At 36.8% G+C, this 23,707-nt stretch overlaps 1 pseudogene; it reads left to right on the top strand.

Moving 5' to 3' along the window:
- Positions 1–10,859: 10,859 nt before the first annotated feature.
- Positions 10,860–12,582, top strand: LOC150063021 (T-complex protein 1 subunit alpha pseudogene; annotated as a pseudogene).
- Positions 12,583–23,707: the final 11,125 nt, after the last annotated feature.

Below are 23,707 nucleotides of genomic sequence, written 5' to 3'. Positions count from 1 at the left end.
TGCACTCATTAATTCTTCTCATCTGACACCTAGCTTCATTTCCTAATGAACGTGCTATCTTTCACATATGCTTTCTTTCTTTGGCACTACATTGAATTTTTCATCCTATGCAAGAGAATTGCAACAGAAGACAGCTGAGCCAAAATATCCAGGAATGAGGGGACTTGGTGATGGGTGACTGGTGACTGAGACTCTTAGACAGCAGAATATTGAGTTTCCAGCATGCTTCAGAGTACAGACAACAAGGTCAAGTTGAACCTAAGTAGAATATAAAATCCTCCTTAGCTCACAGGCACGCTTACTGTCTCCCCAAGGCAAGGAGAGTTTAGTATCTTTCATTTTGCTTCTTTCTTTCTTTCTTTCTTTCTTTCTTTCTTTCTTTCTTTCTTTCTTTCTTTCTTTCTTTCTTTCTCATCTTATCCTTTTTTTGGTAACCGGGGACAGGTTGAAATCATACCAAAAGGTAAATACTATCTTGAATACCTAGAAATACATTTTTCTTTTCCTTTTTCTTTTTCCTGGTCATGCTCCTGGGCTCTGTTCCTGAGCTCCTTTTGATCAAGCTGGCACCCTACCACTTGTACCACAGATTCACTTCAAGCTTTTTTCTGTGATTACATGTATATAAGAGTCTCATGGACTTTTACAGGCATGAGCCACCAACATCAAGGTACCTATTGAATTTTAAAAGCTAATTGAAAAGACCTCCAGGATATTGAAACAAAAGCCATATAATGAATGATTGTTGTCCTTAATGTACTATGTTATCTCTCATCTCTTTTGCTGTCCCTTGGTTATCTCATATTGTTACAATATCTCACTTTGTTATCTTATATATTGGATTTATTTGTATTTGGTTATTTGAAATTGGATAGGGAAGGGGGGAAAACCAAGACGGGGGGGGGGGGGGGGGGGGGGGGGGGGAGGGTAATGGGGAACAAGACATGTGAAAGGGTATCAATATATGTGAATTAATGCACCTTCTATCTGGCAAATATCATGTAACCCTTTTATTAAGTACAATAAAAATATATATAAAAAATCATATACCCACTAAAATGTTTAATAAATAATTTATGATGCATAGGAAGAGAAAGGCTATGTTTTGAATATTGAACCTTTACACACTTTTGGTAGCTTTCTGATAAATGAGAGTTTCTCTTTCAAATGATAAATTTAATCAAATTCATAAAAACATTAAATGTGTATGTATTAATGAGATATCATAGGATAGTTACATGCTATATAATATTTAAATGAAATGAAAAATATCCCCTCAAACATTAGCCATTTTTTCATGGTGAAAACATTCAAAATCCTTTATTATTGTGTAATTCTTAAAAAAGATAAAGTCAAAGCAAGACAAAAATAAGCACCAGGAAATGGATACCACCAAGAGGGGTGCAAATGGTGAGAGGTAGAGAATGGAGGATGGAAAGAGGATGAATGCAGTCAAGAGACCATTCTGTATACTACAAAATTAAGAAAAGTAATGGAAAGGGTGAATCAAAGAGGGTGTGTGAAAATGTTGAAAGGAGTGAGACTGATGAAGATGCATTGTATTCACAAACTGCTCTTTAAATGGTAACTCTTGTATATCCATTTAAATATAATAAAAATGTACTATACATTATTGCTGCCCTTTGATGTTTATGTAATGGTCGGAGCATGAGATTTTTCAAAGTAATTTCTGAGAATACAAGGGAGTAGCAGAAAGAGAAGCCCAAAATGTAAAGCAAAACTTCCTAACACCTTGAGAAAATTGTACATATTAAACCATGTATCCCATAAAAATTATTGCAACTACTAGCAGGAAACATTGACTTTTTTCTGTTATTCCAGGGACATTTATGAATTTATCAGAATCAGCCTCACATGGAAAGTGTACACATGATGGTTGTGCTCAATGGTTAGGCTCATTTCTATCATTTATAAGATACTAGACTTGTTTTTGGTCTGAAAAGTGGGAATAACCTTAACACTTCTGTACTTTGAGGAGCTCTTTGTAAAGGACAATGAATTATTATGCATTCAGCATCTTCCATTTGTCTAATGCTCTGTGAATCAAACTGATTTTCCCTTCCTCCCTCTCTTGGATGTTCTGTCCCTCTATTCATCTGTGTTCACTGTCTGTAAAGAAAAATGGCCTATTGAAGGAACACAGTGGTATTTAAAGCCCTTTTCACTAAGGATGTAAGATTGCTCATCTTATTGTAATGTTTTTATTATGGTCTTCATGGCAACATCACAGAACTTGATCCAAACAAGTATTTAAGGCTACTTCACTTTTTTTTTATAGTGTGTGATCTTCCTAACGTTTTAGAATATTTAAGTGAGTTGATAAAAAAATTCCAGAGGACTAATTTTATACACTAGGATTAACTTAGTATTTTGAGTTTTTCTTTTCTTTTTTCTATTATTTTAAACTAAGAGTTGGTTTGGTTTTTCAAAATAATTGGCTCCCACCATGTTCCCATTACCTCCTGGTCCATGTAGCAACACAAACACGGGGAGTTCATCTTATATACGACACAACACAGCTTTGGCAAAAGGGACAAAATGTCTGTCCATACAGGAAAAAAAACCACTAACACCTTCATTCATCCAAAGTCTGATCCTCGGAGCTGCATTTGTGGTTGTCGTCAGGTTTTGAGATGGACGCTGGAATCAAGATACACGCGCATTTTCCTGTAGCCAAAGTTCAGCAATCTCTTTCATTGCTGCTGTTTCTCTTGCCATTTGTGTCCTGTGCCTGCTTCCATCAGCTATGAGTAGACTAGCAGAGCTTCTAATGACTTTAACTAAACTGTGCATACTGTGTTCATGTCACAAACTGCCCATTCAAAATTGTCTATTGTGAAGGTTATTTGAGCGTAACTATAAAAAAGCATATGTAAGTATAAAAGGCATACATGTATCTTAATGTATATAAGACATGTCTAATTGTTTCAAAACGTAGATAGAATTCTGTGTTATTTCTTACTGAGAATACTAGACATTTCATTTTTTCCATATAAAGGGAAACTCATCTGCATCATACATCAGTGGATTTTTAAAAGTCAAATTACATAGAGTAGGTCTCAAAGTAGACTATGAAATGTCATGAAATTCATTCAGAAATACCTAAAGCCTTCCAAATAATATTGCTCCAGGACTCCAGAAATAGATTTTTATGACTTTCTGCAGTAAAGTGATTTATTTTCTTAAATCCCTCTGTCTCCTGCTCAGTTCCAAAGCGAAATAGATTACTCTTTACCAGGAGCAAATCAATAGAGACTTAAACTAGCTATACAAAAGAAGAAGGCATCAGTATATGAAATCCTATTGCCAATGTGAACTAAAATGAATAAACTAGAGAAGTCTAGGGATGTGGTTTAAATCTATAATTCCAGTGTTGGGGATGCAAAGATAGGAAGATTGTCAGTTCAAGGCTAGCTCAGGCTAGGTAGTAAATCAGAGACCAGACTGGCCCACATAGCTAGATCTGTCTTAAAGAAAAGAGTAAAAAATGAAAGAAGGGAGAGAAAGGAGAGAAAATAAAAGACACAGCATCCCTTTCCATAACCATATAGCAAAATTGCAAGAATATGTGCTCTCTCTCTCTTTCTCTCTCTCTCTCTCTATATGGGTATATATCCATATGTGTATGTGTGTCTGTATATATACGGCATATGCACATATGCGTATATATACACACATATGTATGTATACATATACATCTATATCCATATTTCTGTGTATGCATATGTAGAGATTCTTTACCATTTTGGTAAAGAAAACTATATGAGGCAGAATATCTCTCCCCATCTGAGGTAGTATAATTATGAATTAGTACATATTAAAATTTTAGAGACATACTCAATGCACTGAATATGAACATCACACAATGCACTGTGATATTCATCACAGTGCCAAAACATCAAATAAATAGCCTAAGGGAAGACAGCTTTATAAAGGCTTATAGTTTCAAAGTTTTTTACTTTGCCATGGTAGAGAGAATCTAGGAGAGCAAAGCAATTCAGATTATGGTATCTGGGAAGTAAGGAAGGAGAAAATGGCTGTGCTCCATGGCTTTCTTCTGTTTGCCCTTTGTTTTCTCTTGGGTCCTAAACGTAGAAGATAACATTCCAGCAGGTCTCCCTCCTCAGTTAACACTGTCTGGAAATGATCTTACAGACACAGACATCAACTTGACACTCAGATACTTCTTTTAAAAAATTACATACTGAATATTCATGTACATATCCTTCTGTAAAATGTATTTAGTTCCATATGCAAGTGTCACGTCAGTCTTAACTGTTACTATATCATGCACAAGTTCTAGTCTAAAATAATCAGACATTAAAGACAAATACTTACTTGTAAACCCTGGAAAAAGTCAAAGTTAACCACTTGCAACAGTTAATTATGGGGCAGAATGCAAATTTCTGGTACAAAAGGAAGGAATACAGAAAGCTCAGGGAAGGATTATGACAAAAGCAGACAACAATCCAGCAGGACAAACATTACAAGTTGTAGCTTTATATTTGGCATAGAGTACAAACCAGTTAGGAAGGCTTTTGAATCAATGTGTAGGCCGTCATAGCTATGACCCTATGACCCTCAAACAAATTCTCTATGTTAATATGACCTTTCCCACTGAGATACAATCCTGACATAAACAAATGAAGGAAGGAACAATTTGCTTTGGCTCAGGATTTTAGTGTTTTCAGTCCATAATAACATAAGAGATGCTCACATCATGGAGGACAAGAAGGAGAGAACAGAGGGAGTAAGAGGGAGAAGGGGGAGCAGAAGGAATGGGGAGAGGAAAGAAGAAGGATACTGACTGTGAGGAAGGGAGGGAAGAGAGAGGTGAGGGAGAAGGGTGAGAGGGAGGGAATGATCCTGTTAAGCAAGCTTTCTCTTTCTTCTCTTTTTACTTTATCTAAATCTCAGCCTCTCAGGGAAAATGCCCCCCCCCTTATATATTCTGTAGAATTCTCTACTGAAATGTCCACCCAGACATAACCTAAAGCGATCTTCCTAATCTCATATGCATTTCTCAATCCATTTAAGTAAAGAATCAAGATTAACCTAGTCATTCCCTAAGTGGAATTACTATTATCTTCTCTCATAGATCTTGCATATCCAGATATTGTAAATATTTACTCTTTATTTAATCCCATGATTTAGTTTCCTCTCCATTTTTATGCCTAGTAAAAAAGTAAAACAAAATATGATTAGGAACTACCCAGGAACAATTCTGAGACAATGGAAGCTATCAAATTCCATTGTATTATTTGGCCTACACAATAAGCAAGTATTTTTCCTAGAAATGATATATTAAAGGTAATTATAAATTGCCTGTTATGCAAACTTCAAAAGATAACTTTTAATTGAAAACTATTTATGAAGTACTTACTTGTTTTGTAATGAACATTTCAATTTACATATTTCTAAAAACACATTTCTAGGCTTCTGGATTTTGTTTCTTCATTTATTCCTACAATTATTTAGCATTTGTTGGGGTGACATGCAGATTAAGAAATAGTATCACTATGCTGGAAGTTTGACTTAGTGGTAAAGTGCATGCCTGGCAAGTGCGGAGATGAGGGTTCGATTACTCCGTAACACGTACATAGATAAAAGCCCAAAGTGTTGCTGTGGCTAGAGTGGTAGAGCTCAAGCCTTGAGAAAAGCCCAAGGACAGTGCTTCAGTCCTGAGTTGAAGCCCCAGGACTGGCAAAGAAAGAAGGAAAGAGATAGAAAGAAAGAAAGAAAGAAAGAAAGAAAGGAAGGAAGGAAGGAAGGAAGGAAGGAAGGAAGGAAGGAAGGAAGGAAGACATTGCCACTGATAAAGTTGTTACCTAAGTAAACGAGATGTGACAACTTCCCCATTTAATGTAAGACTAAACATTCCACATCATGTAATTAACTACATCATGTGAGCAATAAAGGAGACAGGCTTTGTAAGTTGATATGATTGCAGACAGATAAGGGACACAAGTACATTTTTTAGCTAGTAAGTAAATGATGGAAAGAATATGCTTTTAGTGTTCAAGGTGTCCCAGACAAATTACGTGGTATGAGAGATACGTACAGGTACAATCTGGACTGACTTATTTGGATATAGATGAGGAAATGATTTCATTTGAAAGAAAAAAAAGCAGTGTTGAGAAGATTTGTGAACTGGAACTGGAAAGACCACGTAAAATAATCATACAAAAACCAACCTTGGATGATAAATTGAAATGTTTTGATTTTATCCCAATAGGCATTTTAACTGCCAGAAAACAATGGAGTCGTGTTTTCTGTGAGCGGCAAAACTCTATGGCCAGCCAAATTCATTTATGTGTGAAATATGTGATTTATGATTCAGATCAGACAAGCAAGGGCTAAGGAAGAATAACACCCAATACTTTTCTGGTAAAGATGACTCAACCATGTTACAGTTACTTGAAAAATAAAGTTTTCAAAGTGTGGAAACTAATGTTATGAGGGATATTCTGGTAAGCCACAAAACCAGTAAACATGGAATTAAATTTAATGAAAAGATGTCAGAAATTATACAATAGATAAATGAATTCCAACTAATCTTATATGTAAGTGTAAAATAATAAGATATATGTTTGAAAGAGATTTAGAAAAGTAAAGAGTGTAGAAAGGAAAACTGAGATAAAGTTATCATGTTATATAACACATTGCCTAGATTCTTAATCATTATTGATATTGACTAGTAAATCAATGACTTAAATATCTTAATTAAAAGAAACAGACAACACCACTATAGCAAATCCTTACTTGAATTGGGACGTTATCTATCTATCTATCTATTGATCTATCATCTAGGACTAAATAGATTTATCAAACTCTTTTTCAGTATGTTTTTAATTTCCTCTATGAAAGTAATACAAAAATGGTCACCAAAACCATTACCCAAACCTAGAGCTTTTTCAATGGTATAACTATATAAGAGAAACAATTTAAGTGTTATTACCCAAGTTAAGAAAAATTGCACAGTAATTCATTTTGTTGAGGTTAACATGGACTTTAGAATCCTAAAAAAAATAGCTACAACTTCTTTAAGAAACATTCTAGCCTGGCGAAGTGGCTCAAGCCTGTAATCTTAGCTACTCAGGAGGCTGAAATCTGAGGATCATGCTTCAATAAAGTCAGGGAAATTATATATATATATATATATATAGTAATTAATAGAAGGGTTACACTATATTCACCAATTCACCAGATAGAAGATGCATTACTTCACATACATTGATACCCTTTCTCGTTTTTTCCCCATTCTCCTCCCCCTACCCCCACCCCTCATCTTGTTTTTCTCCTGATCTCCAGTTAACCACTAGAAAACTGTAAGTGGTGCTGTGCCTTGACTGAAGAGCTCAGGGACAGCACCCAGGTCCTGGGGTAAGATGATAGCTTTGAGCTGAAGAGCTCAGGGACAGCTCCCAGACCCAGAAGTCAAGCCCAAGAATGGAGAAAAAGAAAAAAAAAGAAAAAGAAAGATTCTATGTAACTAAGTACTAAAGAAAAACAAAATTTGACTAAATAGTAAAAATCAAGAGAGAAAAAAATAAAAAGTTAAAATAAACAAGAAAACAAAACATTAGAAAGCAAAGAGGATGAAGGAATTCTTTTTCAAGCCTAGATATACAGTCTCATGCCTATTATTTTAGCTACTCAGGAGGTGGAGATCTGAGCATCTTAAAGATCATGGTTCTAAAGCAGTCCAGGCAGAAAGGTCTGTGAGACTCCTCTCCAAATAAGTAGTGAAAGCCTATCCTGAAGAAACAACAACCAAAAAGCCTGTTTAGAAAACTCTCTTGTGTCTTTACCAAGACAATTAGATCCTTATATTTTTCTATTGTCAGTCTATTAATAGTTTTCCTCCTACTGGAAGTAGATTTGATTTCTCATAGATAACTGAAAGGCAACAGAATTCTCTTTTACACTATAGAAAAGCCTGATAAGTAGCAGTATCTACTAATTAACAAGAATATGAATTCTGAAGTTATTTCAATAAGGTTTCATTTCTTCATAATAGCAAATCTACTGGGTTTTTCTACACTTTAAATGGCTGGATGTGATTTTTCTTTATTCTGGATGTTATTTTGTAACTTCATACATTGGCTAGTTGGAAAAGAATATAATCACTGTTTTACATAGCTTTTCCAAAAAGTTATATGCTTCATTACATAATATCAAAAAGCTATTGTCATTAATGTCATCTCCAAACTCATCAGAAAAGTATTTTAAATATAAAACTCATGGTGACAGGTAAACAATTTCCAAAGTTCTTATTATCTCTGACAGCTCAGATTTGATCACAGTCATTATTAATTGGGTTTCTTGAAGTGCCAGATTTGTTTTACTCATTTTTAGGAAATATCCTCCTAATATTCATATCTTTCAATCATAATTTCAAGCAAATCATGTTTCAGGATATCATTAAACGTCATATTATAAAAACATGATAGAGTTATATTCACCCTTAAGGAAAAGAGAATTTTCTGAGAAAAGACACAAAGTCATTGAAGTGTGAAACATTTTGCAGATACTCTCATAGAGTATCTAAAAGAAGATGGGATGGTGGATAGCAAGTCAGATATAGATTAAAAGTGAGGGAAAATTTGAAGATATGATGGAATCACAAATTTACATTCAAAATATGATCATCTAGTTATCATTTATTGAACCATAATTAACCTACTGAAATTTGGTTATAGATCATAAAGTGATAGCAATTCTTTACATGGAAATATTTCATTGGATCTTCCATCTCTATTAATAATTTCTATTAAAGTAAAATGATGCAGTGTTGTATTAAGTCTGATCTACAAATTAAAAGTTGTTTAGAAACCTGCCCCCCACCCCTCTTTTGATTGAATTTTCTGGGTATAATTCTGGATATAATTAGGAGATTTCACCCAACATTGGAAAAGGCAAATTTTGAAAATATTTTTCTGGATCCAAATTTTTATTTTTCTAATTAAAATGGAACACTATTTTTTGAAGCTTTCCAGCCCACAGCTTGTACTAGAATTGTTTACCTGGACCCAAGTGACTATTCAACATCAATGTGTAGTTCTGACATTTTTCCACCTAGATAAAATTGTGAATTCAAAAAAAATATCAAACTGATTTTTTTTTGCTGTTTAAGGTATTTGCACTGCAATCTAAACACTAATTGTGAGATACTTTCTTTTTTTAGGTGATTGTTGGATCAGATAGGAGCTTTATCTAAACTATTTATCCTAATCAGCAGTTGGAGAAGAAGAATGTTAAATAAACGATTCTATTTTGATTTTTCTCTGGATGTTTACCAGGCTGTTGACAAAATCCAGAGAATGTTTAATGACTTGGTGGGGGAACTTGAAACAGAAGTGGGAACTGCTCTCTGGGAGACTCAGTTGCCTTTTTTCCTTTTTTAATACAACAAAAGGAAAATGATGACAGGCCACCTCTTGGTACCCAGTATGAATTAGAAAATTCATCATACTCCCTGTCTAGAATTCACTTCTCTCACATTGAGTTAAATAAACATTTTCAATGAAAGCCAGAAAGACGCAGATAAAATTCAGATGTCTTCAAGAGAGAGGGAGAAAAAAATGGACAGAAAACTATGCAGGAGATGGAAAGGGAAAACTGTCCAATCTCCTCAGCATTTATGCATGGTTACTTGCTGCCAAGAGATAGGACACGGAACCTCAGCTATGCCTGATGTCTGAAACCCAATGGGTACAAACTCATGAGTGTGTTATCTCATAGGAATGTCATGATAAACAAACAGTTATGACATTAACAAAGGAAACAGTTTGGCATACATTCATTCAAGGAATTAGTGGAGTTATTCACATTTAAATCCTTATTAATCTTGTTATATCTTGGGCAATAACAATTCCCATGACTATGCTATTTAAAGCTTAGGGATGCATCCTTGAAGATATACTGCCAACTAAGAAGCTGTTTTCAACATCTGTGAATAAAAGTCACAACCAAATATAGATTATGGGGTCAAATTGCTTTGGGAAATAGTGAAAAAGGCATATTCTAAAACTTGCATGAGCTTTCTCATTTTAGATAACTCACTTAGAGTCCACTCTTGTACCTCTCTGTGACATGCCATGGTGAAGATATGGTTTATCATTTTCCTAACTGCTAAAAACCTTGTGGAAATACATAAGCAGACCAATCATCTACCTCAGACTCACTGTGATTTTTATCTTCTTATTGCTGTGAACATCCAATGTTGTCTTAGATATTTTTCCTATCAAAATAATCTCATCTCATTACTGTATAGATTTGAAATTTGTGCTGAATTTCTGTTTTATCCTTAGACTATTTGCCTTTAAATTTCTCTAAATTCATCTCATGGCACATCATTTGGATACCAATGTTGTTCAGAGCATCTTTAGGCAAATGTATTTTATAATGACAACTCTAAACTTCATATTTTACAGTCAGGCTCTAGAGGTCAAATCTAGATGGTCTAGTCATTTGCCATAAGCTTCTAAGTCAATACCATATCTTATCAATCTGGGGATACAACAATAATTGCGTTTACTAAAGATAATAACTTTCTCATTGTCCAACTGAATGTCAATGTGCTACTTTTGTTTATTTTTATTGTAATTAATAGAAGGGTTACATTATAAGAGATTTACAACAGAACAAAATCTAGAGACATAAGGCCAAATAGTATGACACTAAATGTAAGGATCTCCAGGATAAGAAATAAATGTGCACAAGTCCCCGCGGCGTCGCTGTGGGCTCTGCACACCATTGCCGCCGCGCTCATGTCCTCCGCCCGGCCTCGGAGCCGACATCACCGGTTCAAGTGGGACGCGTGGCCCGATGTGAAGATGGAAGGTCCCTTATCCGTGTTCGGGGATCGCAGCACCCGGGAGGCGATCCGCTCCCAGCACATTATGGCTGCAGCTTCAATAGCCGGTATTGTAAAAAGCTCCCTCGGTCCAGTTGGCTTGGACAAAATGTTGGTGGATGATATTGGAGATGTAACCATTACTAATGACGCTGCAACCATCCTGAAGTTGTTGGAGGTGGAACATCCTGCAGCTAAAGTTCTCTGTGAGCTGGCTGATCTACAAGACAAAGAAGTTGGGGATGGGACTACTTCTGTGGTTATTATTGCAGCAGAACTTCTGAAAAATGCTGATGAGTTAGTCAAACAGAAAATTCATCCCACATCAGTTATTAGTGGCTATCAGCCGGCGTGCAAGGAGGCCATGCGATATATCAGTGAAAATCTAATTATTAACACAGATGAACTTGGAAGAGATTGCCTGATGAATGCTGCTAAGACATCCATGTCTTCCAAAATTATTAGAATAAATGGTGATTTCTTCTCCAACATGGTAGTAGATGCCATACTTGTTATTAGGTACACAGACTCAAGAGGCCAGCCACGCTATCCAGTCACTTCTGTTAATATTCTGAAAGCTCATGGAAGAAGTCAAACAGAAAGCATATTGGTCAATGCCTATGCACTCAACTGTGTGGTGGGATCCCAGGGCATGCCCAAGAGGATAGTTGATGCAAAAATTGCTTGCCTTGACTTCAGTCTGCAGAAAACAAGAATGAAACTTGGTGTACAAGTGGTGATTACAGACCCTGAGAAATTGGACCAAATTAGACAGAGAGAGTCAGATATCACCAAGGAGAGAATTGAGAAGATCCTGGTGGCTGGTGCTAATGTTGTTCTCACCACTAGTGGTATTGATGACATGTGCCTGAAGTATTTTGTGGAAGCTGGCACTATGGCAGTTCAGAGAGTTTTAAAGAGAGACCTTAAACGCATCGCTAAGGCTTCTGGGGCAACTATTCTGTCAACCCTGACCAATTTGGAAGGTGAAGAAACTTTTGAAGCTGCAATGTTGGGACAAGCAGAAGAGGTGGTACAAGAGAGAATTTGTTATGATGAACTGATCTTAATCAAAAATACTAAGGCTCGCACATCTGCATCAATTATCTTGCGTGGGGCAAATGATTTCATGTTTGATGAGATGGAGCGCACCCTCCATGATGCCCTTTGTGTGGTGAAAAGAGTGCTGGAGTCAAAGTCGGTGGTCCCAGGTGTAGAAGTTGCCCTTTCCATTTACCTTGAAAACTATGCCACCAGCATGAGGTCCCGGGAACAGCTTGCTATTGCTGAATTTGCAAGATCTGTCCTTGTTATTCCTAATACTCTGGCAGTTAACGCTGCTCAAGACTCAAAGGACTTGGTTGCAAAGTTAAGAGCATTTCATAATGAGTCTCAAGTTAACCCAGAACGCAAAAACCTAAAATGGATCGGTCTGGATTTGATCAATGGCAAACCCCGAGACAACAAACAAGCAGGGGTTTTTGAACCCACCATTGTTAAGGTGAAGAGCTTGAAAATTGCTACAGAAGCTGCAATTACCATTCTTCGAATTGATGATCTTATAAAATTACACCCTGAGAGCAAAGATGATAAACATGGAGGCTATCAGGATGCGGTTCACTCTGGAGCCCTTGATGACTGATCTCACTCCTCTTTATTTATAGCAGTGTTAGAGGAAATATCTTACACCTTCAAAATTAAAATTACAGCTGTATGTCAAGCTGGATTCTTGTGAAGTTGTAGACTGGATCCTATCCTCACTCTGGTCCTTAGGTTTCCATAATTGAAGTTAGTGTGAAACAAAATGGTGGCTCAAATTTAGTTGTGACTGCTGGTAGGCAGCTCACCCTCTCTGCACACACATTGCTATTCCCATGCCACCTTCAATACACAGGGCTGTAACACCGTGGCTCTTGCCCAGTCTCTCCAGTGTGTGTAGCAGGGTCACAAGGATCCTACAGCCAGATGCTCCAAGGGGATGGCCCAAGGCTATTGCCCCTTCCTGAATGTTGACCTAAAGAAAAAGGAAAGGTTGAAGCCATATGTCTCACTCCAGCTGTTTTAACAGCAAACTGCCATCTCCCTGCTGACAAATAAATTCATGCCTGACATCCAAAAAAAAAAAGAAATCAATGTGCTACTTTTGAAGGGACACTTCTTTAAATGACTCTTGGACATTGTGGCTAAATTTTGTTTTCAGTCTCAGTTTTGGACCACCTAACATTTCATCCACCCTTTAAATTTAAGAATTAACTATTAATTTGGTTTTTTTAAAATCTGTTCACATATTTTCATATCCACCATCCTCTCTCTGGTTTTTGAGTTTCATTATGGTTCCATTTACATGTAGCACTAGAGGAACACACACTTGGGTACACATACTCACATTCTCTACAAGTAACAATGAAGAATTCTCCATTTTTTTAACCAGTCCTGTGGCTTGAACTCATGGCCTGGGCACTGCCCTTGGCTCTACCACTTGAGCCACAGCATTACTCCCAGGTTTTTCTGTGTACGTGGTAACCAAGGAACCAAACCAAGGGCTTTGTGCATGCTAGGCAAACACTAACACTGGGCCAAACTCCCAGCCCCCAAATTCTCCTTTTAAGTAACAGCGATGGTCTTCTTATTTAGCTTTATTCTTCATACACCCATTTGACTTTCCCATAACTAATTCACCATGTGCAGAACTGAACTTTCCCACTAAGTTCGTTCCTCTACAGTGTCCATTAACTATTGGCTGCACTGCAGTTTTAGAAATTTGAGAGCTTGTAGAACGTCCATTCCTTCTTCCCCATCCTTTAACTGCATTTGTTTGTTTATTCAGTCAGCCCCCATACCATCATGGGTAAAATTTTTCTAAACTGGGCTTTCATCAAGTTCTTCTTGGATGAGTGTGATATCCTCCTAAATGTTTTTCTGCTTCCAGTATTGGGGGGTTATGTAATAAATCACTTATATTGCAGTCAGCAATAATTTTAAACAAAAGGTCTGATCACAATCTACTCTATAATATCCATTCATGTCTCTATGGAGCTTACAGCAAAACAAAGTACAAACAGAAATATATATATATATATATATATATAGTATTTAAATGCATTTATTTTGGAGCTTTAGGTCAATGTTGGTTTGACTGTAAACTCTAAAATGATTGCAGAATAACTTATAAAAGGAAGAACTGAATTGGCATATCTCTCCTTTTTTAAAGAAAAGAGTAGAGGTAAATAGATGAAGGCTGATATTGGATTCCACAATTTTGACAAAATCAGAATTGACAAGATCATTATTCCTTTATTTTTCTCTACAAGTTCTATACTCTGCTTTTCATCCTAGTGCTTTGCAGGAGGTCCAGCCCTATTGCCTGTTCAAAGAAGGAAGGAAAGAATATAGCACGATGAAAGTGAACAGAGGATCATCTCAACCTCTAAAGATGGCTTTCTCAAAGTAGCACATAGGACATTAGGAAATGATGGATTGCAAATAACATGGATTTCTTTTTTTTATATATTTTTATTATAATTAATAGTAGGATTACATTATATTCACCAGATAGACGGTGCATTATTCACATACATTGATGCCCTTTCTCATGTCTTGGTCCCCATTTCCCTCCACCCACCCCGGCCCCTCATCTTGTTTTCCCCCTTCTCTTTCCTATTTCAAATAATCAAATACACATATATACAATATATCAGATAACAAGGTGAAATACTGTAACAATATGAGATAACCAAGGGACAGCAAAAGATATGAGAGATAACATAGTATATTAAGGACAATAATAACTCATTATATGGCTTTTGTTTCTATATCCTAGAGGTCCTTTCATTTAGCATTATCTTATATGGCCTTATGTATCTAGGCTTTGTTCTATTGTAAATCTCTGCTAGGAGAGCCCAAGGTTTCTACTGATTATGACAAATGAGGGAAACCATTGAGCCTATGTTCCTTTGTGTCTGGTTTACTTCACTCAATATGATTTTTTCTAAGTCTCTCCATTTCCTTACAAATGGGCGATATCATTCTTTTGGGCAGCAGCATAGAATTGCATTGTGTATAAATACCACATCTTGTTGATCCACTCATCAACTGAGTGGCATCTGGGTTGGTTCCATATCTATGCTATGGTAAATAGTGCTGCAATGAACATCATTGTGCTAGTAGCTTCAGTATGTCCTTGTTTCTGGATAATTGAGTAAATGGCAAGTAGTGGAATTGCTGGGTCATAGGGGAGCTCTATGCTTAGTCTTTTGAGAAGCTGCCATACTGCTTTCTCTAGTGATTGAATGAGTTTGCACTCTCATCAACAGTATAACATGGATTTCTTATATAGTATTTTATCTCTGTTGGTTTCAACATTTGTATTTTGAAGTACGATATGTTATTTATGTCCTAAGCACACTTTTTTATATCATAATCATTCCTCAGTTATTAATTACTTTATTTCCTTCAGAGGAGTATGTAGAAAGTTAATTTGTGTTGCATAGGTACTAAAAGAAAAAGCAACAGATGTGAGAACAATCTGGCTGAAACATCTGTTCCCTCCATAGATTGCGAGGGTTGATTCAGCTGGTCTAGCCAGAATGGTTTCTCCTTTCTCTCTCACACAGCAACATGCATATCCCTCCAAAAGCTGAGTCATAGTCATCTCAAACAGAGGAAGACTTCAGTCAAGGGTTCACAAACAGCTCTTCCTTGCTAGAATCTTCAACCAAGCTCTCAAGGTCCACTTGAAATAAGAGAACAATTCTGTACCCATAGAATATATCAACCATGATTTTGTCACTTGTAATGATACATGAGGCAAGGACTAGATCTTCACATGAAAGTTATACTAAGTATACTATTTTCTTTGTTCATTAAGAGTTTCATGAAAACCTAGGCTGATTCCATAAATTGGCTGTTGTGATTAGAGCAGCCATTGCCATATATGTACTTGTATCTCTATTGTATCTAGCTTACATTTTTCCTTTTTTTGTCAGTCGTAAGACTTGAACTCTGGGCTTGGGCATTGTCCCTGAGCCTTTCAGCTGAGGGCTATTGCTCTTCCACTTGAACCACAGCACCACTTCCACATCATATTTGCTTGCAATAACATATATGTATATAAATACATATATAATAATATTTGAAATAAATTATTTGAAACTAAGAAAACAGAACAATAAAACCAGTTTAAATTGTTTGGGGAAGAGGGGAAAGGGGTCAGGAAGAGAGAGAGTGGAATACATTATTAAAAAAAAAATGTGGGGAGATCGGCGGAAGATGGCGGTGGTTCAGGGTGAGATGTACTGAGCTCCTGCCAAGATTCATGTATTGGCAGTGCAGGAGACAGTCCTCTAACAGAAATTGATCCTAAGTAAGCTTTAGGACCACAGAGAACTCAGGTAGAGAGAAAAAAAGGCAGAATATCTGGCGAGAAGGGAGAGTGGAGCCCCGCTGTGGAGCGGCCTGGGAGACAAAGGCTCTTCTGAATCAGAACAGAGAAAGCGCTCCACAGCAGCACAGACCCGCCGGCTGCTGACAGAGCCACACAGAGTCTGTGGGAGCCCAGAGCCAACACCCGGCAGTGCACGGACCTGCCAGGTTCTCGGAACAGGAGATTCCAGCAATTTGTGAGTAGCTCGGAGGAGAAGTTTCCACTTCTGCTCTGGAAATGGCATTGGGAGGGAGCCCCTCCCCCTCCAGCTGAGAGCAGCCCCATCTTGACTGCTGGCAAGAACACAGGCCAAAGCAATTGGAGCCTGAGAGGTGTTGCTGACAGCACCATCTTTCTAACTGGCAAAGGATTTCCCAAAGATCCCTTAGCCAGAAATCTGGCCCCAGCGCTGCTGAAGTCCAGACCTGTGCCTACCACAGACCTGGTAAACAAAGCCGCCCCAGGATCTTTCAGCTTTGTTTTACCAAACAAGCAATCTCATCCAAAAAAACCACAAAGCCAAATCACAAGAGAAAAAGACTTTCTGAAGTGTTCGGATCCCAAATTTAGTGGAGACACAAGTTCCTATCCTGCCCCCCCCCCAAAAAAAAAACAAAACTGAAAAATACCCTTTTTTTCCCCTTTCAACCCCATTTCATTTGCATTTTTAGATGTTCTTATTTTTCTCTTTGCCATTTAACCCACACCTTTTTTTTTCTAATGTTATGATTCATTCCTTTTTTTTTCTTTTTTTCTTTTTTCTCCTGTCTTTTCCCACAATCCTGCTGTCACTGTGGTCGTTCCTAGAAACACAGTGACAGCTCTGGGTACAGTCTGAATAAAAATGATATCCATATTGATACAGTCACTGCTTTCTAAACTCCTGGTTGTCAACCCTAGTATCTCCAGGGTAAGAACTGTGAACAGTGAGGAATCTCCCCCCACTTTAAAAAAAAAAATTAAAATATGTGTGTGTCTGTGTATTCTGTTTTATTTTGTTTCTTTTTTCTTTTCAAAATTTGTATAATTGAAATCTCCTATATCTACCTCCCTCTTTTCTCTATATATTCTTCTTATTATTCTTCTTATTTTGATAAGTTTTATCTAAGTTCATCTAAATTTTCCACACAAATACTCTACCTGTCTATCACCTTAGGTCAGTTATCCTTACACGATACCTTTTCTTCATTACTATAATATTTTATACTCCTGTATTATTATTTTCCTACTTACCTTGTCGTCTTTCACATTATTTTTCTATCTCTGGTCCTCTGTTCATCCTTCAACTCTTATAATGCATGGATCTACATTTGATGGTTGTTGAGCAATGCTGTGTATCTAGGTGTTCAATTGTACTCTAGGTCCAGAGGGACTTAAATACAATAGAGATTGGATTGAGGGGCTTATTGTTTTGGTCATAAATTGGTCATCTGTGTTTGTATTACATTTGTATGTAAGTGTACAAAAAGAAAGAGAGTGATATTACCAATGTAAAAGAGTGAACATCTATTGTCAGCCAACTAAAAAGGTCTAGGTTGGTTATATCTGAAAAATTATAATCTTTTTTAGTATTAATCTTGCTCCCATCTTCAAATGGGCAGAACAAGAAACTCAAGAAAAATGTCAAATCAAGGAAAAGCATCTCCCACCCAACATAAACAGGCAAAGGAGCAGTCACTGGCAAATCTAGAGGAGAGCCTTCCAAGTGCTATACAAATGCAATTGATAAACATCATTAACGAAAAATGTGAAAAACATAAAGAAAGAGATAAGGGAGGAAGCCACAGCTAAACAAGAGGAAACCATAAACAAGGTGATATGTGGAAAAGGGGAAGCCATAAAGAAGGCCATAATAAAGGTTTTTCAAAGAAAAATGGACTAATTCATAGACTCTACAAACAAAAACGTGACAGAACTCTAACAAATGTCCAAAGAGAATAAAGCTGCTGAGATAACCACTCAAGGAGCTAAAGAAATCCATACATGATCTAAAACAAGAGATGCAAGGCATTAAAAATGAGCAATTAGAAGCAAGGGAGATGAAAAATAAAGTAGATAGCCTTGATAGCAGGTTAGACAATGCAGAAGAGAGAATTTCCGGGGTTGAAGATAATTTAGTTGTTATAGAAAAAGAACAGAAAATGAATCAATTCAAATCTAGGAAATATGAGAAAACACTACAGGAGGTCCAAGATACAATTAGGAAGCCTAATTTAAAGCTAATTGGTATTGAGGAGGGTCTAGAGAAAGAAGTCAATGGTACTGGAAATATACTTCAGGGAATCATCTCAGAGAACTTCCCAAATATCCAGAAGGGCGGGCCCACTCAGATACAAGAAGCTTTTAGAACTACAAACAGACCTGACCAGAAAAGGACATCCCACTGCCACATTATAATCTGAACTGGATCAATAGAGGCCAAAGATAGGATCCTAAAAGCAGCCAGGGAGAAGAGAACAATCACCTATAAAGGCAAACCAATCAGAATAACCCCAGATTTCTCAGCAGAGACCATGTAAGCAAGAAGAGATTGGAACGATATATGCCATGCCCTGAAGTCAAATTACTACCAACCAAGAACGCTGTACCCAGCTAAGCTCTCTTTCACAACTGAGAGAACAATAGAAACATTCCATTCCAGGGAAAAGCTGCAACATTATGTAGCAACAAAACCAACATTACAGAAAATTCTCAAAGATGTTCTACACATAGAAAACCAACACAAATGTAATACAGAGAAAGAAATGGCAACTAAAACTCATAACATCTAAGTACCACAAAAACTATCAAGAAACAGGCCCTAATGAAAGCTTGTAAAAATGGCAGGAACTAATAAATATTTCTCAATCCTGCCTCTCAATATCAATGGACTTAACTTTCCAATTAAATGCATGGATTATCTAGTTGGATCAAAAAGCAAGATCCATCATTCTGCTGTCTTCAAGAGACACATCTTACCCCCAAAAAACAAATATTTTTTGAAAGTGAGAAGTTGGAATAAACTCTACCAAGCTAACAGACCACATAAACAGGTTGGAGTTGCCATACTCATATCAGATAAAATAGACTTCAAACTAAAATTAGTGAGAAAAGACAATGAAGGTTACTACATACTACTAAAGAGATATTTCCTCCAGGAGGACATAACGATCCTAAATATCTACACACCCAATCCCGGAGCTCCAAACTTCATCAAGCAAACTTTACTTTCACTGAAACCATACATAGATCAAGACACTGTGATTGTTGGTGATTATAACACACCACTCTCAACTTTGGACAGATCAACAAGAAAAAAACTCAACAGAGAAACCTTAGAATTGAACAACTATATAGACCAACTAGATCTAACAGGCATCTGCAGATAATTTCACCCAGCAACAACACAATATATGTTTTTTTTCAGCAACACATGGAACATTTTCCAAAATAGACCACATTTTAGGCCATAAAACAAACCTGGACAGATTCAGAAACACTGAAATTATTCCATGCACACTCTCAGACCACAAGGACATCAAAATGGAACTGAACACCCATCTCCACCAATGAAAACCCTGTAACTCATGGAGATTGAACAACACATTGTTGAATCATCAAAGGGTCATTGAAGAGATCAGAACAGAAATCCAACAGTTTATGAAATTTAACAAAAGGAACACACAAAATATCAGCTCCTTTGGGACATGGCAAAGGCAGTACTCAGAGGAAAATTTATAGCTCTCAGTGCTTACAAAAACAAATTGGAAAAATCGCAAACCAACAATTTAATGTGTCATCTTAAGCTCCTGGAAAAAGAGCAACAAACCAACCCTAATCCCACTAGATGGAAGCAAATTATTAAAATCAAAGCAGAATTAAATGAGTTGGAATCCAAAAAAAATATATAGAAAGAATAAACAAAACAAGGAGTTGGTTCTTTGAAAAAATTACCAAAATTGACAAACCCTTAGCAAATCTTACCATAAAAAGAAGGGAGCATACTGAAATAAACAAATTAACAGACAAAAATGGTAATATCACGACAGAAATTACGAATATCCAGAGTATCATGAGGGAATACTTCTCAAACATTTACACCAACAAATTTGAGAATCTAGAAGAAATGGATGAATTCCTAGCCAATATTAACATACCCACACTGAACCAAGAAGAACTAATCCAACTAAACAGGCCTATTTCAAGCACTGAAATAGAAATGGCAATAAGAGACCTTCAACCTAAGAAAAGCCCAGGGCCAGATGGATTCACAGCTGAATTCTATAAGGTCTTCAAAGTAGAGCTCACACCAATACTCCTCAAGCTCTTCAACGAAATTGAAAATGAAGGCTCTTTACTAAACTGATTCCATGAAGACAGTATAACCCTCATCCCCAAACCAGACAGAGATTCATCAAAGAAAGAGAACTAGGGGCCGGGAGTTTGGCCTCGTGCTTAAAGTGCTTGCCTAGCATGCATGAAGACCCGAGTTCGATTCCTTGGTACCACATACATAAAAAAAATCCAGAAGTGGTACTGAGGTTCAAGTGGTAGAGCTCTAGCCTTGAGAAAGTCCAAGGACAGTGCTCAGGCCCTGAGCTCAAGCCCAGGATTGTTAAAAAAAAGAAAAAGAAAGAGAAGTATAGACCTATTTCTTCGATGAACATCGATGCAGAACTTCTCAACAAAATACTGGCCAAACATTTACAACAGCCCATCAAAAAAATTATACACTATGATCAAACAGGATTCATCACAGGGAGGCAAAGCTGGTTCAACATATGCAAATCAATTAATAAAATTCAACACATCAACAGGAGCAGGGACAAAAATCACATGATTGTCTCAATAGATGCAGAAAAGGCATTTGACAAGATCCACCACCCCTTTATGTTAAAAGCTCTGGAGAAACTAGGAATCCATGGAACATTCCGCAATATAATAAAGGCTGTGTATGACAAACCCACTGCTAGTATTACACTTAATGGTGAAAATATACAGCCATTCCCTCTAAAATCAGGAATGAGACAAGGATGCCCACTCTCTCCACTCCTCTTTAACATAGTATTATAATTCCTAAACAGTGCAATAAGGCAAGAAGCAAGCATAAAGGGGATCCAAATAAGGAAAGAGGAAGTAAAACATTCCCTCTTTGCAGATGATTTGATCCTGTATTTAAAAATTCCTATATACTGTACTCCCAAGCTAATTGAGCTGATTAAAAATTTTGGAAGGGTAGCAGGGTATAAAATTAACCCTCAAAAATCAACTGCCTTCCTCTATGCCAACAGTGAGAGGAATAAGGCAACAATCAGGAAAGCAACTCCTTTTGCAATAGTCTCAAAGAAAATAAAGTACCTAGGAATTACATTAACTAAAAATATAAAGGAACTTTTTGATGAAAACTTTAAAATCCTAAAAAAGGAAATTAAAGCAGAACTGAGGAAATGGAAAAACCTCCCATGCTCCTGGATGGGAAGAATCAACATTGTGAAAATGACAATCTTGCCAAGGGCTATCTACAAATTCAATGCAATAACCATCAATATCCCAATGGCATTATTTAAAGAAATAGAAGAGGCAATACAAAATTTCATATGGAATAATAAAAGACCCCGTATAGCAAAAACACTTCTTAGCAAAAAGAACAGTGCCGGAGGAATTTCAATACCAAACTTTAGACTCCATTACAGAGCTATAATTATCAAAACAGTTTGGTGCTGGCACAAGAACTGGCCTGAAGACCAATGGAATAGAACTGAAGACCCAGATATTAAACCACAGACCTATGGCCACCTAATCTTTGACAAGGGAGCTAAAAAATAGAATGAAAGAAAGATAGCCTCTACCACAAGTTGTGCTGGCACAATTGGTTAAGCACCTGCAGAAAACTAAAGTTGGATCCTTCTTTGTCACCCTGCACTAGAATTAACTGCAAATGGAGGTAAAAGCTGACACACTGAAAACTTTACAAGAAGGAATAGGAGATACACTAGACCTCCTTGGTACAGGTCGAAACTTTCTTATAAGGACCAAGAATCACAACAAATCAGAGAAAGGCTGGACAAGTGGGACTGCATTAAACTGCAGAGCTTTTGTATGGCAAAGGACATAGCTAGTAAATTAATTAGGAAGCCTACAGAATGGGAGAAGATCTTCACCAACCATACAACAGACAAAGGCCTCATATCTAAAATATATCAACAGCTCAAAAAATTGAATCACTCCAAAACTAATCTACAATGTAACAACCATCCCATTAAAAGTTCAGCCAAAGACTTAGAGTCTTTTCTGAAGAAGAAACAAAAATGGCCTATAGACACATGAAGAAATGCTCAACATCTCTGGTCATAAAAGAAATGCAAATCAAAACAACTCTATGATTCCACCTCACTCCAGTTAGAATGACCAGGATTAAGAAAACTAATAACAACAGATGCTGGAAGGGATGTGGCCAGGAGGGATCACTACTACACTGCTGGTGGGAGTGCAAACTCGTTCAACCACTATGGAAAGCAGTATGGCAGTTCCTCAAAAGACTAAACATAGAGCTCCCCTATGAACCAGCAATTCCACTACTTTTCATTTACCCAATCATCCAGAAACAAGGACATACTAAATCCACCAGCACAACAATGTTCATTGCAGCACTATTTCTCATAACAAAGATATGGAACCAACCTAGATGTCCCTCAGTTGATGAGTGGATCAACAAGATGTATTTGTATACAATGGAATTCTATGCTGCTGTCAGAAAGAATGACATTGCCCCATTTGTTAGGAAATGCAAAGACTTAGAAAAAATCATATTAACCAAATACAAATTTATCAGATATATCAGGTAACAAAGTGAGATACTGTAATAATATAAGATACCCAAGGGACAGCACAATAGATGAGAGATAACATAGTACCTTAAGAACAACAATCATTCATTATATGGCTTATGTTTCTATATGCTAGAGATCCTTGATAGGGAATGGGGGAAAACAAGATGAGCGGTGGGGTAGGGGGAGGGAAATGAGGACCAAGACATGTGAAAGGGTATCAATGTATGGGAATTAATGCACCATCTATCTGGAAAATATCATGTGACCCTTCTATTGATTACAATAAGAAATATATGAAAAAATAAATAAAAAAAGAAAAATTGTATTAAGTGAAGTAAGCCAGACTCAAAGGAACTTAGGCTCAGTGGTTTCCCTCATTTGTCATAATCCATAGAAACCTTGGGCTCTCCTAGCAGAGATTTGCAGTAGAGCAAAACCTTGATACAAAAGGCCATATAGTATGACACTAAATGAAAGGATCTCTAGGATATAGAAACATACGCCATATAATGAATGATTGTTGTTCTTAAGGTACTCTGTTATCTCTCATTTCTTTTTGCTGTCCCTTGGTTATCTCATGTTGTTACAGTACCTCAC

This window comes from Megascapheus bottae, chromosome 5, assembly GCF_031878675.1.
Source record: "Megascapheus bottae isolate mThoBot1 chromosome 5, mThoBot2.hap1, whole genome shotgun sequence".
Taxonomy (NCBI): Eukaryota; Metazoa; Chordata; class Mammalia; order Rodentia; family Geomyidae; genus Megascapheus; species Megascapheus bottae.
This window is presented reverse-complemented; position numbering and strand designations above follow the sequence as displayed.